Genomic DNA, 23,697 nt, shown 5'->3' with positions numbered 1-23,697 from the left:
GTGGGTGAAGGGAAACGTCAGACAGGGCAAGATATAACAAAAGATAATGTATAAATTATCAAGGGTTCATTAGGGAGGGGGAAACGGGGAGGGAGGAGAAAAAATGAGGAGCTGATGCCAGGGGCTTAACTGGAAAGCAAATGTTTTGAGAATGATGAGGGCAATGAATGTACAAATGTGCTTTACACAATTGATGTATGTATGGATTGTGATAAGAGCTGTATGAGCCCCTAATAAAACGATGTTAAGAAAAAAAAACAAACCACACTACTATTGACCCCTGAAAGGGTTCAAGGGTATGGGCCGGATAAGAGACCCACAGTAGTCAATTACAGTGGTCTAGTAGTAACTACGAGGACATTTGGTGGCGCAGTAGCTACATGCTGGACTGCTAACTCCAAGTTCAGTAGTTTGAAACCACCAGTGATCCACGAGCAAAAGCTGGGCTTTCTACACCCTTGAAGAGTCTCAGAGCCCCTGGGGCAGTTCTACCCTGGTCTTGCAGGTTCACTATGAGCCGGCATCGACTCGACAGCATGAGTGGTCTGGGTTTAGGGCAATAACCATAAGGAACCTTGGTGATGCCGTGGGTTACATGTCGGGCTGCTTACCAGAGGGTGAGTGATTCAAACCCACAGCCACTCTGAAGAAGAAAGCTGAGAATGCTCCTCTAAAGGTTTATAGAGCCTCAGAAACCCGAAAGAGCAGCTCTGCTCTCTCATAGGGTCACGGTTGAGTCAGAATTCACTTAGTTAATGACAGGCGAGTTTGGTTTTTAGTTTGGTGGCGTAATGGGTTCTGTGTTGGGCTACTAACTGCAAGGCCAGCAGGTCTAAACCAAGGGAGAATGGTGAGGCAGTTAGCTTCCGGAAAGACTGACCGCTTTGGAAACCCACAGGGTTTGCACTGCATTTTGTTTGGAGTGGCCCGTGTCCCCTACGATGAGGATGGGAGGAGTGAGAGTGAGTGTGAATCACTGGCTTTTCTATCACGTTATTAGCTCCCCCAGAGAAGTAGACGCTTCCAATTGCAGATGAGATGGTGGAAGACGGAGAACTTGTAGGACTAGAACTGCTGGCCTGGAGGATGGTAAGCACCTGTGGGGGCAGTGGGGAGGCGGGGAGATTCCCATCAGCTCTGTGACTCCCACGTCCTCTCAAGATCCAGAATCTGGATATCGACAACAATCAGTTTCAAAGACTACGTAGTTAAGGAAGCATGTTTTCTTTCAGGCCAGGCTAGGCTCGTACCACCATTTGTTAACGAGGAATCGTTAGGAAACATGCCACTGATCTCCAGTGAGCGTGGGGCACACCCAGCACTGTGCTGGAGCCAGACAGTGCAGACCAGAGTGCATGCAGAACACAGGCCAAGCCTGCACTCTCTCATGCTCACTCGCTTTCCCCGAAGAAGCCTGCGGCTCATTCTCCTTACCAGGTAAGATCCACCATTCTATCCCACCTGACGGTGACGTTCAGTCCATGTCCAAGAGGCATCTCTGAATGGCATGAGACGACATCTTCATGTGGGGGCAAAAAAAAAAAAAAAGCCACCTAAACCCTTCTAGTAGCACTATAAAAACAACAGCGTCCTGTGGGAGAGGGGGGGCTATGGGCCAGTTACACTATTTCTAAAGCAGCCAAAGTGTATTCCATTTAAAAAATCCTCAATGTCATCATGTCCATGCCAACTCATAACGACCCTATATGGCAGGGTAGAACTGCTCTGTGGGATTCCAAGGCTGTAACTGTATAGGAGTTGAAAGCTCTGCCTCTCTCCTGCAGAACAGCTGGTGGTTTTGAACTGCTGACCTGATAGTTAGCAGCCCAATGGGTAGACCCCTATGCCACCAGGGATTCTGTGCGTATCACTAAGGCATCTCATTAAGGACCAACCCCAAAAGAGCAGGGGCCCAAACTGGGTGGTTCCAGTCTCTCCTGTCAGGCAGAACCAGGCTGGCAGTTTTAGGCTAAAGACACCACTGACCACAAGATGAATGTATCATCTGGCTTGGGAAGAGCTCATCTCCTCCTAATTCCCTCTTGCTTAAGGGAGATGACAGCTCACATCGGCCTGGGGTTCCCCATCACCATCGAGCAGCATTTGATATATGCCTTTTTAATATTTTAATACACGAGTCTCTTAAGCTCCTAAGGATGAAAGGAATTAGAATCTTTAACTAGAAAAGAGCGCTTGGCTGTGATGAGAAGGAATGTCCTCTTTCACGTGAAGTGAGCAAACAGCAGTGATTCAGCATGTGCCCTAGAGAGGGGGTGCTTGTGGTTTTGCTGAGGACCTCTAATGTCCAGAGTGGAAAGCGCCCAGCAGAGGCTATGCTCTACCAACATTTCCTGTCTTGGTGTTTCTGCCCTTTTGTGAGCGACATCAAAAACCCCTAAGACTCTACAAAGAGACACAATAAAACAGGCCACTGCTATCCAGTCATAGTGACAGGCTAGGACAGAGGAGATGAGCAAATAATCAGAGAAGCTGGACTACATGAAGAATGAAGTACTGGGACTAAAGGAAGGCTTATTAAGCAGCAAGAAGCAGATGACACAACCTTGCTTGCTGAGAGTGAGGACTTGAAGCACTTGCTGATGGAGATCAAGGATTGCGGCCTTCAGTATGGATAACAATTCAACGTAAAGAAAACCAAAAGTCTCACACCCCTACCCACAGTAGCATTATGATAAATGAAGAAAAGATTGAAGTTGTCAAGGATTCAGGCTTGCTTGGATCCACTATCAATGCTCAAGGAAGCACCAGTCAAGAGATCACTGCACTGGGTAAATAATCTGCTGCACAAGACCTCTTTAGAGTGTTGAAAGTAAGGATGTTACTCTGAGGACTAAGGTGTGCCTGACTCAAGCCATGGTATTTTCAATTGCCTCATGTGCACATGAAAGTTAGACATTCGATAAAGAGATCTAAGGAGACTTGCTGCATTTAGATGATGGTGCTGAAAAAGAACATTTAAAGTACCATGGACTGCCAAAAGAACCAGCAGATCTGTCTTGGAAGAAGGACAGCTAGAATGCTCCTGAGAGGCCAAGGTGGGGGGACTTGGTCGCAAGTACTTTGGCCATGTTGTCAGGAGAGGCCAGCCCCTGGAGAAGGACAGCAAGCTTGGTAAAACAGAAGGACAGAGCAAAAGAGGAAGGCCCTCAAAGAGACGGAGTGACACAGTGGCTGTAAGAAAGGGCTCACACACAGCAAAACCTGTGAGGGTGGTGCGGGACTGGGCGGCCTTCCATCTTCTGTTGTACCCAGGGTAGCTCTGAGTCAGAACCAATCGGATGGCCCCTTACAGCAGGTCAGCGAGGGCTGCTCCTGTGGGTTTCCAAGACGGAAGTCTTTCCCAGAGCAGACAGCCTCATCTTCCTGCAGCAGAGCAGCGGGTGGGTTCAATAGCTGACCTTGTGCTTTGCAGCCTAACCCACCGCGCCAACAGAGGTCTTCTAAAACCCCACTCATGTCGGTGAGAATCTAATAAGTCCCAATGCTGGATCTGTGCTGCTCCTGCCAGATAATCATCTGAGGCAGGACACAGGTCAGGTGTACTGTATGAGGTGAGTCTCTAGAACAACGGTTCTCAACCTATGGGTCGCAACCCCTTAGGGGGTCAAACGACCCTTTCAAAACATATTATTTCTGATGATCTTAGGAACCAAGGCACCGCTCCTCTGTCTCCAGGTGGGTATGCCCACATGCAGATATGCCCATGCTACACCATGCTTCGAGACAAAATTTCATTTATTTGTAATTAGGAATGTTTCACAATATGGTTTTTGTGATTAATCACGATGCTTTAATGTTCAATTTGTAACATTACTGTGTTAGTCTGGGTACATTAGAGAAACAAATCCACAGAAACATATGTATAAGAGTTTTACATAAAGGGTAAGTGCACACCAAGAAAACATCCCAACCCAATGCTTCCCAAGCCCACAAGTCCAACATCAGCTCATTTGTCTGACACCAATCCACAAAGTCCTCCTCCTCCTCCATCTCACAAAACACACACAATGATGCCGACTGCAGAGGAAAGCCAAGTCAGTGAACGTGTAAGCATCTCAGCACAGGCAGGGGTCTCCATACGGCTGCTCCAGCACCCAGGGCTGCATCAGGGTAGGTCCATGTGGCTTCTCCTTGGGGATGTCTTGAAAGAAGTGAGCCTTGCCAGCTAAAGTAGGGAACTGGCTAAGGCAGCTGCACCCTGGTCCAACCATCAGAAAGCAAGAGACCTGAGAACTAGAAAGGCAAGGCTCACTGAGTCATTTATCTGTCCACCCTTCAATTAACCCATGTGTTTATGGGCCTGGTTGGCACAATAAACTTTAACTATCTCAATTACAATTCATAACAGTAGCAAATTTAGTTATAAAGTAGCAATGAAAACAATTTCATGGTTGGGGGGGGGGGTCACCACAACACGAGAAACTATATTAAAGGGTTGCAGCATTAGGAAGGTTGAGAACCACTGTTTCAGAACCTCTGTGGCAGCCCTTATAAAGGCCAGGTCATACAAGTGAGGAAGTAAACAGGGGCCACTGGAACATTGTCAAGGAACATGACATTCAGACACAGAAACCAACTCTGCCAAAGGCTTGGCTTCCAGCTAGAAACCATACCACATGGGGAAGTTCCTGTCCTATTCTGGAGCAAGTTTCCCAACTTCCTGTGACTTTACCGTTGTTCTGTAAACGAGGGACCCGCCAGCTTGGGTTTCCCCATTCTGGCTGAGTTCACAGAAATGGCAGGGCTGAGGCCCAGGGAACTGTGCTGTTGGAGGTTCAAGGTCCACAGCTGACCTTCACCAGTGGCCCTGAGGGAAAAAAAAATTCTCACCCCACCAAAACCCCACAGGAAAAAAAACTCTATATTCTCAAAAGTGATGAAATGTTGAATGCCACAGATGATCTATTTTCCATAATTAAAAATTTTTAATGTAGATGATCTGCAGGGTAAAGGTGTGACAGTCTGCTTCTGTGACAATTATAGCTTGGAAACCACACGGGGTGGTTCTACTTTGTCCTATCGGGTGTCTATGAGTTGAAATGGACTTGACAGCAAGGGGTTTGGTGTGGCCAAAGGGGGTGAAAATACGCTTATTGTGAAACTACTGTCTTCTGTCCTATGGATAAAAGACTAATAAGTCTAGTTTATATTCCAGGTTCTCTCATTCCCATCTTGCACTGTTCTCATTACTTTGTACTTAAGTCGGGACAGTTAGGCAAGAGTTGTATCTAACATCAGTAGAGTGTTTTGTCTTAATATAGATAATTATACAGTGTGGAAATTACATAAAGATGGAGCGTAGATGTTTGTTTGACCTCTCCTTCGTGGTAGTGTTTATTCTTTGGCTAACCAGAAGTCCGACATGGCCACGCAGTTTACTGGGTTGTTTTCTGGAAGGAATAAGGAACAAGTTTGTGAAGTGGGCCCCAGCATCTCTGAAGACTCCAGTGAGCCTTGCTATTTTATGTGCACCAGGATTAACTGTGGGAACTGCCCTAAGTAAACTCCAAGCAGTGCACCTGGCCATTCAGTTTGCCTGGAAAGAGAAATGGCCAATGTGAAGATGTGGGGCTATATACTGATTCATGGGCTATGGCTAATGGCTTGGCTGGTCAAGCCATTGGAAAAACCATGATTGAAAAACTGGTGACAAGGAGGTGTGGGGAAGAGGTATGTGCATAGACCATCCTGAATGGGCCATGTGAATGCTCAGCAAAGGGTTACCTCTGAAGAGGAGCACTTTAACAATCAGGTGGATAAAATGACACGTACTGTAGAGACTGATCCTCCTCTTTCCTCTGCCACTCCTGTCATTGCCCAACGGGCACATGAACATAGTGGACATGGTGGCAGGCATAAAAGTTATGCATGGGTACAGCAATGTGGACTTCCACTCTCCAAGGTTGACTTGGCCACTACCACTGCTGAGTGCCCCATCTGCCAGCAGCAGAAGCCAACACTGAGTCCAAGATATGGGACCGGTCCTCGGGGAGGTCAACCGGCAACCGGTGGCAGGTTGATTACATAAGACCACTTCCGTCATGGCAACGTTTTACTGGAATAGACACCTACTCTGGATATGGATTTGCCTTCCCTGTACACAATGCTTCTGCCAAAACTACCATCCATAGACTGGTATCCACCAGCATGGCATCCCACAACGCATTGTTTCAGATCAAGGAACTAACTCACTTCACAGCAAATGCAATACTGCAATGGGTCCATGACCATGGAATCAACTGGTCATACCATGTTCCTCATCATCCTGAAGCAGCTGGCTTGATAGAATGATGGAATGGACTCCTAAAGACACAATTCCGACGCCAGGTAGCAACCATTTGTGGGGCTACGGTTGTTGAGAATTTGTGATGGGGCAGTGGTCTAAAGGCAAGAGGACCAATGGGCACCTTGGTGAGGCTGAGAGGCAGCCCACATTGACTTAACCAGAATCCGATCTGATGAAGAGAAGATATTTGAACCTGTAAACTGGTGCATATTGCTGCAGACTTTATGAACAGCCTGTCCTGATTGGACTTTGCTTATGGATGCGGTCATCACAATGTTCTAACTGGAACAAAGATTCTTCACACCAAAGAATATGACTGTCTCCTTAGAGCACTGGGTTGATGTAAGTGGGCAGGATAGAAACTGGATACCCAAAGTGGAGGAATAAAGGCATAATGTGGTTGGTTTACATACTTTCCTATGTGGGGGAATATAGTCATAGGATTATAGGATTAAGGTATAGGTGTTGCTTAACTGCAATTGTTAGGCATAGGATATTTTATAGAATGTTATGTCTAAATGAGGATGGCACATTTTTAATTGTATGCATTTTAGTTTTATTCTATTAGGTAGAGATATGACTTTATTATTGTTTGTTTAAAAAGTGTATATGGTTAAAAAGTTATGTGGAAGTGTCAAATTGACAAGGGGGTGGTCTGTGGTAGTTACATAATCTGGTGTCAATTTGGGACTTCAGAGGATTAAGAGAAGAGGTGGAGTCTAGTCTGTCAATCGGCTCATAGCCAATAAGGCCTCTATGTGGACATGGCCTTCTGAGACTTCTGGGAACTCCTGAATTTTCTCCTTGGAGGCGGGAGAGACTCTCGCTACTCACTCCCTCAGAGACACTCTACTGACAAGACACATGGTGCTATGCCCTGGGAGCTAGAGAAGCCACACGGACCTACCCTGATGCAACCAGACCTCTAGAGCTGGAGAAGCCACACAGAGACCCCTGCCAGCACTGAGAAGTTTACAATGCCACTGGATCCACAAGACTTCCAACCGACTGGTCTGTGATCCTCCTGCATTCAGCAGCATTGCATGTATTTCATTAATCTGGAGAACTTTATAGATTGGTATTGGACATATGGGCTAATATTGGACTTATGGACTTGATCTGGACTAGGCTGGGATGTTTTCTCAATATTCAATTGCTCTTGTATATAAACTTTTTTTCTTATACACATGTGTCTCTATGAATTTGTCTCCCCAGACTAATACATGCATTGTCTTAATTAATCTTATTTTTTAAGTTTTATAATTTACATATCATACAATTCAATAGTTCAATCATATCAAGAAGAGTTGTAAGATCATCTCCACGATTAGTTTTAGAACATTTTCTTTATTCTTGTACTTTAGTTATTAGCTCCTTTCCCTTCAACCTCCCCTGGCATATCCCCCAAGAAACCATTAATCCAATTACTGTGTCTACAGATTTTACCTGTTCTGGATTTCATATACAGAGAAACATTGAAGGGCGGGTGACTAACAAGAATAGCAAAGTAAAACAGATGAAAACTTCAACTGAAAAGAAAGCAGAAGATAGTAAAAACTAGAACAAATCTAAAAACGAGATCAAATAATAAGGGGTTAAATTTTAACCTAACTGCCCTGTATAGTGTCTTCATACAGTATATAGTCTACCTTTCTAGACATATAAAAAAATTAAAGAAACACTTCAAGACATACTAGGTACCCTCAACATAGTAATGTGATAAAAATAATAATTGGTTTGATACACCATGCTCCTGTTTGTTAGGAACCACCCATTGTTTATGTACCTGAAGTTTTAATATAATAACTTGGTGGGAGATGTGATTTGGAACAACACTCAGTCGTTGACCTATCCTAAGTCCCAGACTACCTGTGCGATGGCAAACAGGAGGAATCATGCTTGTTATTAAAGGAAGATTCAGATAGGCACCATTTAGCATGTCATGAAACTCTGGGTTCTTTCCCCATAGAAAGTGACAGCTTATCACATGCTGCCATCACCGTGCCTCTTAAGCCCCTCTCAGACCCTGAGAAGATCCATCATTTGACTGTGACCTAAGTCTTTTCCGTAAGGAACCCTGATAGGGTAGTGGGAGAGGAGTCAGGCTGCTACCCACAGCTCCCGTCTACTCCTAGTGGCCTGTGTTTGACATCTGAATGGAAGCAGATCACCTGGACTTTTCCTCCCTGGCACTGCTGGATGGGTTTGAGCCACGGCTTTCAGGTTAGCCTTTCACTGCAGATAGTTTATACCGCCTAGTCATGTCTGTTAAGGAATAAAACGCTAATCCAATGGAGTTGAGTTTAACACATTTTAGGAGGCCTGATGGAGTAGTGGTTATGCATTGGGCTGTTAACCTCACAATCGACAGTTTGAAACCTTCAGCCACTCCAAGGGAGAAAGATGAAGCTTTCTACTCCCTTAAAGAGTGACAGTCTCAGAAACCCACAGGGGCAGTTCTACTCTGACCTATGGGGGTCACCATGAGGCAAAATAGACTCCGTGACAAGGAGTTTGGAGTAACAACTGTGTATTAGGTGCTCTCCACTCTTTGCCTCATTTGATCTTGACAATAACCCTCCCTAAGAACTGGGGGGCAGGGCACCCCCACCACTGGCTACCTTGATTTTGCTAAATGCAAAGCAAGATCGAACCCTGATCATTCTGCGCCTACTCTGCCAAAGCCAAAATCTAACGTTCCTTTTTCTTCTTTTCTCTAGTTACTTGCCACAATCCCCTCACTTTAATGGATCCCAAAGAGGGACAAATATACTCTGGCACAGTTATGGGGTTTCTCCTCAGTCCTGGGAGGCAAACAGAGACATTTGAATTGAATTATTAAGAAGGAATACATAAAAAATAACTGCGGAGGGGTGAGAAATCAGGAGCTGATTCCAAGGGCTCAAGTAGAAAGGAAACGTTTAGAGAAAGATGATGTTAACAAATGTACAAATGTGCTTGACACAATGGATGGATGGATGGATTATGATAAGACTTGTATGAGCCCCCAATAAAATGATTTTTAAAAAATGAACTGATAACAAGGGCTCAAATAGAAAGTAAATGTTCAGAAAATGATGATAGCAACATATATACAAAAATGCTTGATACAACTGATGTATGTATGGATTGTTATAAGAGCTGTAAGTGCCCACAATAAAATGATCTTTTAACTTAAAAAAAAAAATAATGAACACATGGACATGGCATGGAGCTCAGCTGACAAACGAGCTGAAAGCACAGCACAGGAATGAAAAGTTCAGCATGGCATGCCCTTAAAATCCAATTCAGACCCATTATCACCAGTGCTGTTTGTAGCCGTCTGCCGGTCCCAAGTGGCACCCTCGGCTAGCAGCCTGTGTGCACCATGTGTGGTGCAAAGGTACAGAGGAAATGTGTTCCCTGGCCACACGCCCTGCGGAAAAAGCTGTGCACCACTCATTACCATTCATTAAGGGGTTAGAACCTGAAGAGGATATTCTGCCCCAGGGAACAAGTTCCAAATGCTTGTTTTGCATCCGAGCACTTTGGGCTAAGAGCTGGCTTTGGATGCCCGAGAGAGGGGAGGGGAATGACTCCCGTGTGTCATGTGATTTTAACCTCCGCAGCCAAACTGACTTGGGGATCTTTCTAGTGACCCTCGGTGAAGAGTCATTTGCTCAGCAAATAGGGACTAGGCACTGAGGAAGGGTTATGAGCAAGAGGGGAAGGTCTGTCTGCTGCCTTCCCCATGACTTAGCTCACACTACGCTAACACCAGTAAAGGTAAGTTTTCAGAAGGCCCTGGTCAAATTCCTCAAGCAGGAGGTGGCGATGACTGTGACAACAGGGACCCAGCCAGCTGGGCCATGAAGTGTCATCGTCTGGGTGGGATTCCGAAGTGGAAAGGAGATGGAGGGATAAGCATATCCCAAGAGGATGGAAATTCCGGGAGTGGACCTGAGATGAAGACAAAGGATGGGGTGCAGTAGCAGGGAAAGCAGGCAGAATCAGAGACTGTCCTCATCCACATGCACATTCAGAAGACAGACCCGTTCCACAAGCAGGGGGCTAGAGACCCCCCCAGAGGAGTGGAACAGGAGAATGACTACTTCAAACGGATTCTTTTTAAGCTATTAAAAAAAATTTTTTTTTTACCCCAGTGCTCCAAGATCTGAATGCAACATGCCAGCGCGGAGTAGGGAACCAGTAGAGAGGTCTGAGGGGCCGGACCCAATCTCAACTATGTGGATACCTGCCCCTCCCCCTAGAAGAATTTATTTCAGAGGACAGCACTGAATCTGCAGCTCCAGGAGAGGGATATGTCTGATCAGAGCACACGGAAGCAAATGAAGGGGGAGGAAGAGAGAGAGGAGCATATCCTGGCCCACCAAGCCTTAAGTATAATATTCCCGCTCAGAGCAGCCATTCCCCAGAGAAGACCACATGACCGGCCCCACTATGAGACATGACATCCCTCAATGACCCATAACCCTACAAGGGACAACACTGGAGACAGTGTGGGAATTCCACCCAATCTGATCTCACACCGCGGCAAAACACTAAGGGCGTAGAACAAAATGGCAAGGGGAACGAAGTCCCCAGGGAATACCAAAAGCAGACTTTAGGGCCAGGGCTTGGTGCCCCAACAGACTCGTCTAGAAATCACTCCTAAAGGCCAACAAACAGTCCTTGAACTAACTACAAGCTTTTCTTTCTTGTTGTTGTGTTTTGTTCTATGTCATTGGCTTGTTGGTGTTGTTGCTTTTGTTTTATTTTGTTGCTTGGTTTTGCTCTGCCTTGTTTTTGTGCATGTTATTATATCCGCAGGTCTGTCTAAATAAGATAGGCTGGATGAACAGTCTGGAGGAGAAAACAACGGGACCAACAGTTCCAGGGGGACATGGGAGAGGAGGAGGTTGGGGGAAATAGAGTGGTGTTAACAAACCCAGGGACAAGGGAACAAGTGATGCAAATCGGTGGTGAGGAAGGTGTAGGAGATCTGATAGGGGATGACCAAAGGTAATGTAACCAAGAGGAATTACTGAAACCCAAATGAAGGCTGAACATGATAGTGGGACAAGAGGAAAGTCAAAGGAAATAGAGGAAAGAGCTAGGAGGTAAAAGGCATTTATAGAGGTCTAAATATAGGAATGTACATATACGTAAATATATTTACATATGATGTGGAAATAGATATATGTGCATATATGTATAGATTTAGTATTAAGGTAGCAGATGGACATTGGGCCTCCACTCAAGTACTATCTCAATACAAGTATACTTTGTTCTATTAAACTGGCATTCCATGATGCTCACCTCAAAGGATCAATTACCAGGCATCAAAGAAAAAAAATCATATCACTGTGTGCTCACCTCCCTGTTACAATCGCTGAAGACAAATGGGTGCATAAGAAAATTTGGTGAAGAAAGCTGATGGTGCCCAGCTAGCAAAAGATATAACATCGAGGGTCTTAAAGGCTTGAAGGTAAGCAAGCGGCCATCTAGCTCAGAAGCAACAATGCCCACATGGAAGAAGCACACCAGCCAATGTGATCACAAGGTGTAAAAAGATCGGGTATCAGGCATCATCAGAACAAAAATCGTATCATTGTGAATGAGGGGGAGTGTAGAGTGGAGACCCAAAGCCCATTTGTAGGCCACTGGACATCCCCCTTACAGAAGGGTCTCAGGGAGCAGAAGAGTCAGTCAGGGAGCAGTGTAGCAACGATGAAACATACAACTTTCCTCTAGTTCCTAAATGCTTCCCCTCCTCCCCACTATCATGATACCAATTCTACCTTACAAATCTGGCTAGACCAGAGGATGTACACTGGTACAGACAGGAACTGGAAACACAGGGAATTCGGGGTGGATGATCCCTTCAGGACCAGTGGTGAGAGTGGCAATGCCAGGAGAGTGAAGGGAGGGTGGGGTGGAAAGAGGGAACTGATTACAAGGATCTATATATAACCTGCTCCCTGGGGGGGGGGCAACAGAAAAGTGGGTGAAGGGAAATGTTGGACAGTGCACGATATGACAAAATAATAATTTATAAATTATCAAGGGCTCATGAGGGGGGGGAGCGGGGAGGGAGGGAGGAAAATGAGGAGCTGATGCCAGGGCCTTAAGTAGAGAGCAAATGTTTTGAGAATGATTAGGGCAATGAACGTACAAATGTGCTTTACACGATTGATGTTCTGTATGGATTTGTGATAAGAGTTGTATGAGCCCCAAATAAAATGATTTTTTAAAATTCAGTGCCATCAAGTCAATTCCGGCTCATATTAGCTCTACAGGCCAGAGCAGAACTTCCCCTGTGGGTTTTCAAGGCCATCAATCTTTATGGAAGCAGAAAGTCTCATCTTTCTCCCTAGGATTGGCTGGTAGGCTCAAACCTCTACCCTTCAAGTCAGCAACCCAACACATAATACACGATGCCATCAAGGTCCCTTTTTGATCAATAAAAACAAATAAGTACATTGCCACGGATCTATTCCGATCACGACTCTACAGGACAAGATAGAACTGCCCCTGTAGGTTTCCAAGACTAACTCTTTACAGGGGTAAAAAACCTCGCTGTTCTGTGAAGCAGCTGGTGGTTTCAAATTGCTGACCTTGCAGTTAGCAGCCCAACAAGTAACCACCACACTACCACGGCTCACTACAATGCCCATGCCCATCGAGTTGACTGCAATTCTTAGCGACGCTATAGTGCATCTTAAAATGAACTAATTAATTCAAATCATTCCCTAACCCTTCCATATTAAGGTTTTAATTGAGCGAGCCAAGATACTGATGAAGATCTAAGTTAAAGTCTAATGATTTCTACCCAGTGAGCCTCCATTATACATAAACTGGACTTCATCAGACTTAAAAATGTTTGTACTAAGAGACAATCCACTAAGACACACAGGGGAAAAAAAAGACACAACAGGAAAACAAGTTTTGCAGCACACGTATCTGGCAAATCTAGCCAACTCTTACAACTCCACTATTCAAAGGCAATAAACCAGTTTTAAAATGAGCAAAGGCTCCAGACAGACATTTCTTCCAAGATAACACAAATGGCACACCAGCACATCTAAGAATGTTCTGCATCACTGGTCCTAAGAGAAATGTAAATCTAAACCACAATGAGGTACCACCACACACCCCTGAGGACAGCTGCAATTAAAAACAACAACAAAAAAGAGGTAATAACAAGCATCAGAGAGTACGTGTAGAGGCAAGAACCTTCCATTACTGTTGGTGGGAACATGGGAGGATGCAGCCACTTAGGGTAACAGTCCCGCAGTTCCTCAAAGGGTTAAAGCGTTTCATGTAACCAGGCAGTCCACCACTAGCGATCCACTCTGCCCAAACGAGAGAAAAGGCAGTGTCCCCACGAAAACTTCTCAGAGCGTGCACTTGTAACCGAATCCCGAAGGGAAACAACAGGAATATCAATGGGTGAATAGATACAAATTACAGGGATAAGTCAAAAAGTATTGGTTTGAAAAGAAAAGAAAAAATCACAGCAAACTGTGGGGCTACTGCTTCTTAGCACACCATTCATCTAGAGCGGTGGTTCTCAACCTTCCGATGCCGATGCGGCTACCCTTTCATAGTTCATGTGGTGCTGACCCCAACCATAAAATGATTTTCACTACTACTTCCATCACTGCCATTTTGCTACTGTGATGAATCAAGTGATTCCTCTGAAAGGGTCATTCAACCCCTAAAGGGGTGGCGACCCACAGGTTGAGAACCACTGATCTAGCGGTGTACACTTCTGACAGTAGGGTTTTCATCTCCCTACCCTGCCCTCCAGAATTCTAGGCTCTTCAATTCACACCATGACAAGACAGCAGTTTGGGGAGCCTCCAAAGAGCCAAACTGTGTTCCTTTTCGATGTTCCTTGAGTACTTGCAACAAAAAGCAGCAGTCAGAAGGGGCAAAACCAGGGCAACAGGGTGGATGGCAGAAGACTGCCCGATGAAACCCTTGTAGTACAGGCCTCGTCAACCTTCACGAATGAGCAGTGTGGCACTATCGTGTTGGAGAGGAGGGGAATTCCTCAGCCCAAGTTTCCTGGCCTTTTTTTGTTTTAATCATCAATGCAAAAATAAATAAATAAATCATCAATGCAGTTGATCATCAATGCAATTTTAATTTTCTGGAAACTTCTTCCTAATAAAATCCTGTCATGATCCTGTGTCCTTCAAGGAAACCCATCAAGATGACTCCTCTGGAATTTCTGTGTCTCAAGTTTAACTGGTTTAGCAGATGTCCTTGGGAGCCACTGTTTCGATTGGACCTTCCTTAATGAGACAAAGATAAGAAGAGTATTCTGAAAGAACTTGTTTGCAGCCTTCCACTGATGAAAGAGACATATTTTGTTTGGAATGTATGACCTGGAAGCCACGTGGCAAGACTGTTGCACATTTCTTTGTACAAATGGTACAGACATACAATGGGAAAAGATTAAACTTGAAAACAATCTGCTAAGTAAAAGAAGCCGGCACAAAATATTGTTTGATTCCATTTACCTGGAAAAAAAGCAAATGAACACACCCAAGCCCCACCCATAGAGTTGATTCAACTCACAGACCCTAAATGGGAATGCAGGTCTGAGACTGAGTCTTCATGGAGCAGCCTCCTCTTTCTCCCATGGAGGTGGCTGGTGGGTTTGAACCACAGACCTTAAGGCTAGCAACCCAATGCCTAGCTCACAGCACCACCTTGGCACCTTATGAAATGTCCAGAGTAGACAAATATACAGAGACAGAAAGTAGATTAGTGGTTGTCTAGGGCTTAAGGGGTTGGGGGAGGAATGTATAGGATTTCCTTTTGAGATGATGAAAACATTCAAAAACTGACTATGGGGATGATGCACACATCCTAAAACATACCACATACTACCAAACATGTATCTAGTTTAAATGAATGAACTACATGTCAATAAAGCTTTTCTCCCTTTTTTATTTATGAGTACACTGATAAAATGCAGAGTAAATTCTCAGAAAGAAGTATAGAATCTTGCTCATTAAAGGATCTGAACTAGGGCAATGAAAACCCAGAGAGATTCTATTACTTAACATTCTAAGTACTAGGTCATACTGAAATATTCATGAGGATTTTCCTGTTTTAATACAGAAAAGGCACCTTAAGTTAAAAAAAAAAGGCTTTCTCACAAGCACAAAAAAAAAAAAGTTGTCCTAACTGAGGGAGAAGAAGGTATCAAAACGGAAAAGCTTAAAAAGCTGTTGTCACATGGTCTTACACCCTGGCTATGAAAGTGGCACCCGAATCTAATATTGCTCCATCCTCCAAGAAAGAGGACAAAGGTAAAGGTAAACAGGACATTTAATAACATGTTTCTAAACCGCCAGTTTGTAACCAATTAAAATGTTAAGAAATATGTCTTTGGCAATCCTGAGAGCTGAAGAGTCTACCTTCCCAGCCATTTATCCTCTCAGACAGTCTAAGACAGAGACATTAAAGCCACTCTGCGCCTTCTGGCTGGAGGGGAACCCAGAAGGGCCAAAATACAAGCAGCCTAAAACTCAAATTTTTTAAAAATCCAACAAGTGTTTAAAAATTGCTATTTGCCAAATCCTGCCTTCAGTCCTAAAATCTATACAAAGGCACTGACAGATATGCTGAGGAGGCAACAAGCTGTCGCCAAAGAAACACGCGTGAAAAAAATTCAACGCTGGGAGCAGGCTTATTTCACTAGCATGCACCTATTCAAATTCATCAGGTTTTACTACTGTGCCTTTCACAAGAAATCAAAGAGCAAATACGGGCAAGGCACAGTCCAGATTTGTTCAAGACAGGTGTGTCCCTGGCTTTTCTGACCCATCTCGGCTCTACCTTTGGTCTACAGGGATAGCCCTGACCACACAACACTGCACTTCAGGGCCTAACTGTACCACACAATTAATTCTCAGTCTTGTTTCACTGTTGATGGTATCCTTAATTCACTCACTCACCTCCCATGCTCCCTGTACTCTAACATGACTGAAACCGACCTCCGCGCCAAATGATTTAAATCAGTCTTTGAAATGTACAAATTTTAAAGCTCAAAAGTGGCTCCCCGCCTCCCCATTTCCTTAGCTTTATAGGGAACGTAGGGAACGAGTGAATATTAAAGCAGATATCTACTGGCTACCGCTTGCTCTTAACTAGGCTTCTGTCTATTGCAGCAGGCGAGATTTCTGCCGGATAAAAACAATGCGAAGCATTATTATCTAAAATGACTACGATTCCGGAACAAGTCGCGTTTTCGAATGGCATCTCCCGCGGGGAGGTTGCAGGGGAAAGGGTCTAGTGTTTTTGGCAAACACGATTTTAAAATCGACTCGCCCACCCGCGCCACTTGAAACGTGGGCACCCAAACCCATTCTTTCCAAACGTCTTATGCCCCGGGAGCACGGCTCGGATCCGAGCCTGCCATCCGGAAGGCCACGAACAACTCGCAATTTGCTTCTCGCTCTGGCGGCTCCCGTTTGCAACGTGTAGAGCAAGCGCTGGAGACACCACAAAACAAGGGCAGCCTCCGCGCAGGCCAAATATAGGATGCGAGTCTCCACTGCGCTGCAGACGAGCCCACGTTTCCTTTTCCAGCGCTGAAAAAGCCTTTGAACGCTCCCAAAAAAGGCCGGCGGGGCCTGCGCCTCCCTCCAAGAGGAAGCCCCTTTCTTCTGCGCTCGCTCCCCGCAGCAGGCCACTTCCCCCCCTTCCCCCGACACATTCAAGCCGGCCGAGACCCAGCGCGGGCATCGGGCGCGCGTCGCCAGGGTGGACTGGCGAGCCAGCCCTGCGTTTCCACCCTGCCCATCTGACCTCATCCTCCGCCACTGGGCGCTGCGGAGCCCCACCTGCCCCCGCTCCAGTGGCCCCTCCGCGAGGGTGGGCACAGCCCACCAGCTCCCCGTCCACTCTCCGCCCCCGGCCCCCGACCCCCAACCCTGCCCGGGTGCAGAGACCCAGCCCGGGTCCTCCCAGGCCAGCGCCCCCCACCCTCGGCCCGGCTCAGCCTCCTCCCCAGACGCCCCCGCCCAGCCGTGCCCCGCCCTGCGCGGGCCCCTCCCTCGGCCCTGCAGGCCCCCAAACTGACCTCGCGCCCAGGGCCCGCCCAGCGGACCCCTCCAGCCCCGGCGGCCATCCTCGCCCCGGCCCCACGTGAGCTGGGTCCCTAGCCACCCCCCCCACCCACTCGCTCCCTAGGGCGGCTCAACGCGGCCCCGGCCTGGCGCCTCGGGGCCCTGCTCCCCAGCCCAGCCGCCCCTCCTCACCAAGCACCTCACCCACCCAGGCGGGCCCCGGACCCCTCAGGGCTTCCCAGGGCACCTTGGCCCCTCACTCGGTCGAGAAGGTCCCAGAAAGCTCCCCGGGAAGCCCGCTCCCCAGACCACGGCGTTCTGCCCACAGCCTTCCCCTCAGAGTCAGAGCCCACCGCAGCCGCCCCCGGCCCAAGCCTGCACATCTGCCTGGGAGCACCCCGATCCGAGTCTCTGCGCCCCACGCGCCGACCCCAGCCCGCTCCCTCCTCCGGGCCCAGCCCCACGCCCAGCCGACTCCTGTCAGCCAGCGCCGGCACACGCGGAGAAGACGGGGCTCCCCGCCTGGCTCGCTCCCGAGCGGCCCCACCGGGCGCGCGCCGCTCACCGGGGCCGAGATGCCTGAGGCGCCGCCGCCGCCGAAGTCCCCGCTGCAACGCCGGGCGAAGCCTCTAACCGCTGCCGCCTCCGCCTGGCACTGAGCGCCGCGCGGGGGAGGGGCGCGGGCTGCCGCCGCCGCCGCCGCGCTCAAACCCCGCCCCCGCGCTGCTCCGCGCCCAACCAGGGCCCCCAACTGGGGATGGCCACGCCCACTTCCGGGAGGGGAAGCCCGCTTCCCACCCCACGCCCCATGCCTGCTAGCGCCACCTCTGGTCGCGCCGAGTCATGCAGGCGAGGCGCGGAGAAAGGCGGTGTCCAAGCTCACGCACCGCCCACCAGTCAGCCTTTTAAGAGGCCGAAGGCCACGCCCACTTCTTCGGAGACCATGACGAAGGTTTCTTGAGTTCCGCCTACTAACCCGCAAGGTCCCTAAATCCTTACGTCAGCTCCTCTGAGCCCCACCCACTACTCTCCAAAACCCTTAAGCCAGCTTCCTGGCGCCCTACCCTGGCTCTGCGCCCTCGCCTTCCCTTGGCCCGTGGGTTCCACAAAACTCCCTCCCCTCCCCACCTACTTCCAAAAGCCCCGCCCACAAGCCCACAGTCTAATTCGTAGCATCTTAGAGCCCCGCCCTCTATCCCCCACCCAATGCTTCAAGCCCCGCCCTGAGTTCTTGAAGCCCCGCCTCCGGCTCCCGAAGCTCCTCCCCTGAACCCTTTCTCTTCTTCCAACCGAAGCTTTCAGCCCTCTTTCCATCACCTACTCTCCCATTCTTGTTAGCCCTTGGGCTGGGCCACGCGCGTCTTAAACCGGATTCGCCCTCGGCTCTTGACTCCATTTCCCGGGAGGGAAAACAGGTTCCAAGTTCCTTCCCGCCTACTTGGCACCCTGGCCAAAGTCCCCCACTTTGTCCACTCTGGCCTGAAACTTGCTGGTCACTGCCAGCTCTGCACCTGTCAGACTGAGTGACCTGAGGCATATCCCTTCACCTGTCAGAACTCAGAATGTTGGCGGGTTGAGCCCAGCGCTTCCTTACTGCGCTATCCGAGCTCCTTGGCTAGTATTTCGCTTGAGGAAGTTACTCTGTCCATAGCCTGGGCTCCTTGCAGGTTTAGGGAAGTGGGGCAAGAGGAAAGGAATTGGCCAAGCAGGACTGCTCAGCAGGAGAACTCATGACTTCCCCCCATGGAGGCAGCTTTGCCATTCTCGCTGGGATCCTCGTTTTAAACATCAGCCTTGGACATGTGGTTGTGAAGTTCAACTTCCACCAGGACCAAAAAGCTACCACGTTCGTAGCAAATGACTCGTGGGCTCTAAGCTTCAGTGTCTGCATCAATGAAATGGGAGCAATCGAAAGCAGTTCCTTGGTTGCAAGACTGTTGGAAGGCTTCCACGAAAACATCTCTGTGCCTGGCTTGTGGAAGCCCTCCAGAAATCGTGCCTGTTGCCACTGCCACTGTTGTGACTCTACAATATAAGGAGTGGCTTTCAATTTGCCACTGCAAAAAGCACCCTTTCTACACACCCCTTCACTTAGATGAACTATAGGAGGTAAGGGGCCTAAACAATTGGTTATTGTTATGATGTTACCCTTAATTCAACAAGGCGCCTTCATAGCAGAGGGTGCTGAGTGGTTTTGGAGAGAAGGGGACTTGATAAAATACTTGGTTCTTGACGTTAAGAACCAGTCTGGTTTAGTCTTTAGAGACAAATGGTTGGTGTGGTGGTGACGCGTTCGGGTGCAACCCACAAGGTCGGCAGTTCAAAACCACCAGTAGTTCCAAGGGAGAAAGACTGAACTTTTACTCCTACAAACAGTTCCAGTCTCAGAAACCCACGGGGCGTTGGGGGTGTCACTAGGAGTCAGCCGTGACTCAATAGCAGCAAATTTTTGAGTTGATGTATGCAAGAGCCTTGGTGGTATAGTGGTTATGTGTTGGGGTTAGCTCAGCAGGATAAAGACGGGGCTTTCTACTCCAGCAGGGATTTACAGTCTCAGGAACTCACAGGGGCTGTTCTATCCTGTCCTTTAGGGTCACCCCCAACTGGCATCGACTCCAGGGCAATGGCTTTGGTTTTGTGCATAGACACAGAAGAACTCTTTAAAGTCTTGCAGAATAAAGATGTCGCTTTGAGGACTTTGACCCAAGTCACAGTGCTTCCATCACCTCCTTTGGTGGTGAAAGCTGGCTGTGAATCAGGAAGACAGAAGGAGAATATTGGCTACACCAGGGGAACAAGCAAATCCGCCTTGGAGAAAGTGCAGCCAGAATGCGCCTTAGAATCGAAGATGGAGAGACTTTGTTGCACTCATAGGGGATGTGTTACTGAGAGGTACAGGTCCCTGGAGAAAGATACCATGCTTGGTAAAGTAGAAGATAAAGAACATCCTCAAAGAGATAGATTGATACAATGGCTGCAACCATGAGCTCAAACATAGAAGCAATTATGAGGATGGCAAATGAGTGGGCAGTGTTTTGTTTTGTGGCTCATAAGGCTCATGAGTCGGCACCAACCCAAAGGCACCCAACAATACCACCCACCTGGTGCTTTGTTTTATAGTCATTGCCTGCAAACCCCCTCATCCTTCCCAGGGCCAGAGAAATAAGTTTTAGGTACCACTTTATTTATCTACTTATTAAAAGTTTATTATTAATTGGGAGTTCATACAAACATCATATCATTCCGTAGTTCAATCACGTCAAGCAGAATTGTGCGGTTGGGACCACAATCCATTTCCGAACATTCCTTTTCTTTCTGGACTCCTTGACATCATCTCCCTTTTACCCACCCCAACTGTACCCCTCCACCTTCTGAAACCCTTATTCCACTTGCTGTCCCTGTAGGTTCATCGATCCTGAGTTTCACATACTGAAAAACAGAAAAATACAGAACACACCTTCAAGAAGGTGATCTCCAATGACTAGTTCCTACTTGATAGGTGAAAAAAAGAAACTTGGACAGGTTAGGTGACTTTGCCTATGGTACACAGCTATCACCGAAACCCCAAAACCCAACCTCACTGCCATCAAGATGCTGCCAACTCATAGCCACCCCTAGGACAAGGTCGAGTTGCCCTGTGTGTTTGAGAGACTGTAACTTTACGGGAGTAGAAAGTCTCGCCTTTCTCCTGAGAAGCGACTGGTGGTTTCGACCTGCTGTGCTTAAGGATAACAGCCCAATGTGTAAACACAATGCCATCTGAGCTCCTCCAGCTCTAAGCAGGCAGATCTAATACAAGAACCCACCTCTAAGTGCAGTGTTACACTCTTTGGCAATGATTACACACGCAGCCTCTTTGGAAGCTTGGCAAAAGAGAAGCACGATGAACTTGGGATGCCCACCGAGTTGCACTGAAGTTCAAGTGCTCCCACTTAGCCCTTGTATGACCTTGGGTAAACTGCATCCCTTTCTGAACCCTCCTCTGCTTGTCCGTAAAGGGGGGGTCATCCAAATGCTTCCTGACTGGGCTAGTTTGGAATATTCAATGAGGTAAAGCCTGGAAAACCCCGAGCACAAATCCACCAACCAACCAATCAAACCGACCGTTTGGCCCTGAGTCAGCGCCAACTCAGGAGAACCCAGTGAGTGGCACAGGGGAAGCAGATCACCAGGCTTGTCTCCTGAGTTTCCCTGAGTCGACCTGAGCCTCCAGGCGCAGCCATTTAGGAGGTGCTGAGAGCATGTTAATCCCCTTCTCCCTGGTTCTTTAACTCATAAAATTCGGATGACTTACGGTGACACTAATTCCCACCCACCCACCCATGACCCTCCCATCAAAGTCATTAAGTACACTAAGAATGAGAAGGCAGGACTGTTTCTTCCAGCTGTGGTTTGTCCCTGGCTTGGGGAGGTGATTCTTGCAGATAGCACCCAAAGCCAGAAGCACTTCCACCTCACCTGCATACCCCACTCCTAGAGAGTGGTCAGCAGAGAGTTGCCACTCCTAGACCCAGAACACCCAAACCCACTGCCGGTGAGCCCACTCTAACTTGTCGTTGTTGTTGCTGCTGCTGCTATTGAGTGGGTTCCAGCTCACGGCGACCCCATGTTCGCCAGAACAAAGCACAGTCATGCCCTGCGCCATCCTCACAATTGTTTCATGTTTGGCCCACGGTTGAGGCCACTGTGTTGGTCCATCTCCTTGAGGGTGTTCCTCTTTTCCGCTGACCCTCTAATTTACCAAGTCTGATGTCCTTTTCCAGGGAATGGTCTCTCCTGACAACATGGCCAAAGCGGGTGAGGCCAAGTCCCACCATCTCTGCTTCTAAGGAGCATTCTGGTCCTTCTTCCAAGGCAGATGTTTTTGTCCTGTCGGCACTGGCCATGGTCTTGCGCAATACTATCATTCCAGTGCATTGGACTCGGGGTTTATGCAAGGTTTCCAGAGGAACAGACAGCCTCATCTTTCTCCTGTGGCTGTTGGGTTTGAACCACTGGCCTTGTGACTAGCTGTCCACTGCTTACCAAACAGCACCACCAGGACGACTTGCAATAGGAAAATCTTTCCTGGAAGGAAACCCTAGCATCTTGCTGTTCTAGACTCTACTTCCGCCCTCCCATTAAGTGCAAAGGAAACCTCGACTCTGTGCAGAAGCAATATTCAACTTGCAGCCGGTGATTCCGCGCCTAGATACTGATCATGAGGTCATGACCATGGTCACATGCAAGGGTCTCGCGATAACGACACTTAGGACCCAATGGAAATGATCTTCGGTGTCCCAAAAGAGGAAAGGGGGAAATCCAGGCCAATGCAAATCAGGAAGAAAGATGGAGGCCAGGCATTGGAGGGAGCGCTGGTGGCGTTGTGTTTACGTGCCGGACTGCTAAATGCAGGGTCAGCAGTGGGGAACCCCTAAGTACCCCTCGGGAGCAAGAGAAGGCTGTCTGTTCCAGTAAAGTGTTGCCATCTTGGAAACTCACAGCGCCAGGTCTACCCTGTCCTATAGGGTCGCTGTGAGTTGACGTCATTTAATGGTAGTGAGGTTGTTGTTGTTGTTCGAGGGATCGGCACTGACAACAACAAAAATTGACGCACAGAGCAACACACTGGGTTAGAGTACAACTGCCCCCATGGCCTTATCTTGGCCCTCACCTGTACAGAAACAGACTGCCAGGCCTTTTCTCCACAGTGCCCTCGTGACTGTTGATGTCACTCAGTGTTCTTCACAGCCACCTAATGGACAACACGGCCCGGGCCTGCCCCATCACCACAATCGCCGTGACCTTTGAACCCGTGGGTGCGGCCACATGTCAAGGGTGTCCATCCGCCTTGTCAAGGATCTTCCTATTTTTCGCTGCCCCTCTCCTTTCTCAAGCACGATGTCTTTTCCCAGGGACTGGTCTCTCCTGCTAACACGTCCAGAGTCTGGGAGACGAAGTCTGCCCATCCTCTCGGCTAAGGAGCCTGCTGGCTGTTCTTCTTCCAAGACAGATGGATCTCTTGGGGAGGTCCTAGGTTCTTTCCAGACTCTTCCCCAATACCAGAATTCAAAGACCTCGAGTCGTCTCTGATCTTCCTTCCCCCACGTTCAGCTTTCACATTGATAGGAGGCCAAAATACCAAAGCTTGGCCCTGCGGAGGTGGGCGTGTGCTTTCAGCATGTTAATGAGATCACAACAGAGTGGGGGGCGTGGCTAGGGACATAACCACACACACAGTGGGGAGTTGTCACATACACAGACAGCACAGATGCAGCTCCAAGCCCAGGGAATGGCAGAGCTTGCCAACAGCTTCCAGAATCGGAATGAGACAAAGCAGGA

The 23,697-nt window shown here is 48.0% G+C and overlaps 1 protein-coding gene across 1 annotated transcript in view; it reads right to left on the bottom strand.

The window, feature by feature from the left end:
* Positions 1 to 18,096, bottom strand: part of CORO1C (coronin 1C) — a 95,306-nt gene extending 77,210 nt beyond the window's left edge. Inside the window, exon 1 of the mRNA XM_075534507.1 lies at positions 17,942 to 18,096. The gene's annotated coding sequence lies outside the window, so the exon portion shown is untranslated. The remainder of the gene's footprint in view (positions 1 to 17,941) is intronic.
* Positions 18,097 to 23,697: the final 5,601 nt, after the last annotated feature.

The sequence above is a fragment of the Tenrec ecaudatus genome, chromosome 16, assembly GCF_050624435.1.
Source record: "Tenrec ecaudatus isolate mTenEca1 chromosome 16, mTenEca1.hap1, whole genome shotgun sequence".
NCBI classification, from domain to species: Eukaryota; Metazoa; Chordata; class Mammalia; order Afrosoricida; family Tenrecidae; genus Tenrec; species Tenrec ecaudatus.
The sequence above is the reverse complement of the archived record's forward strand: the minus strand, read 5'-3'. Positions and strand labels throughout refer to the sequence as shown.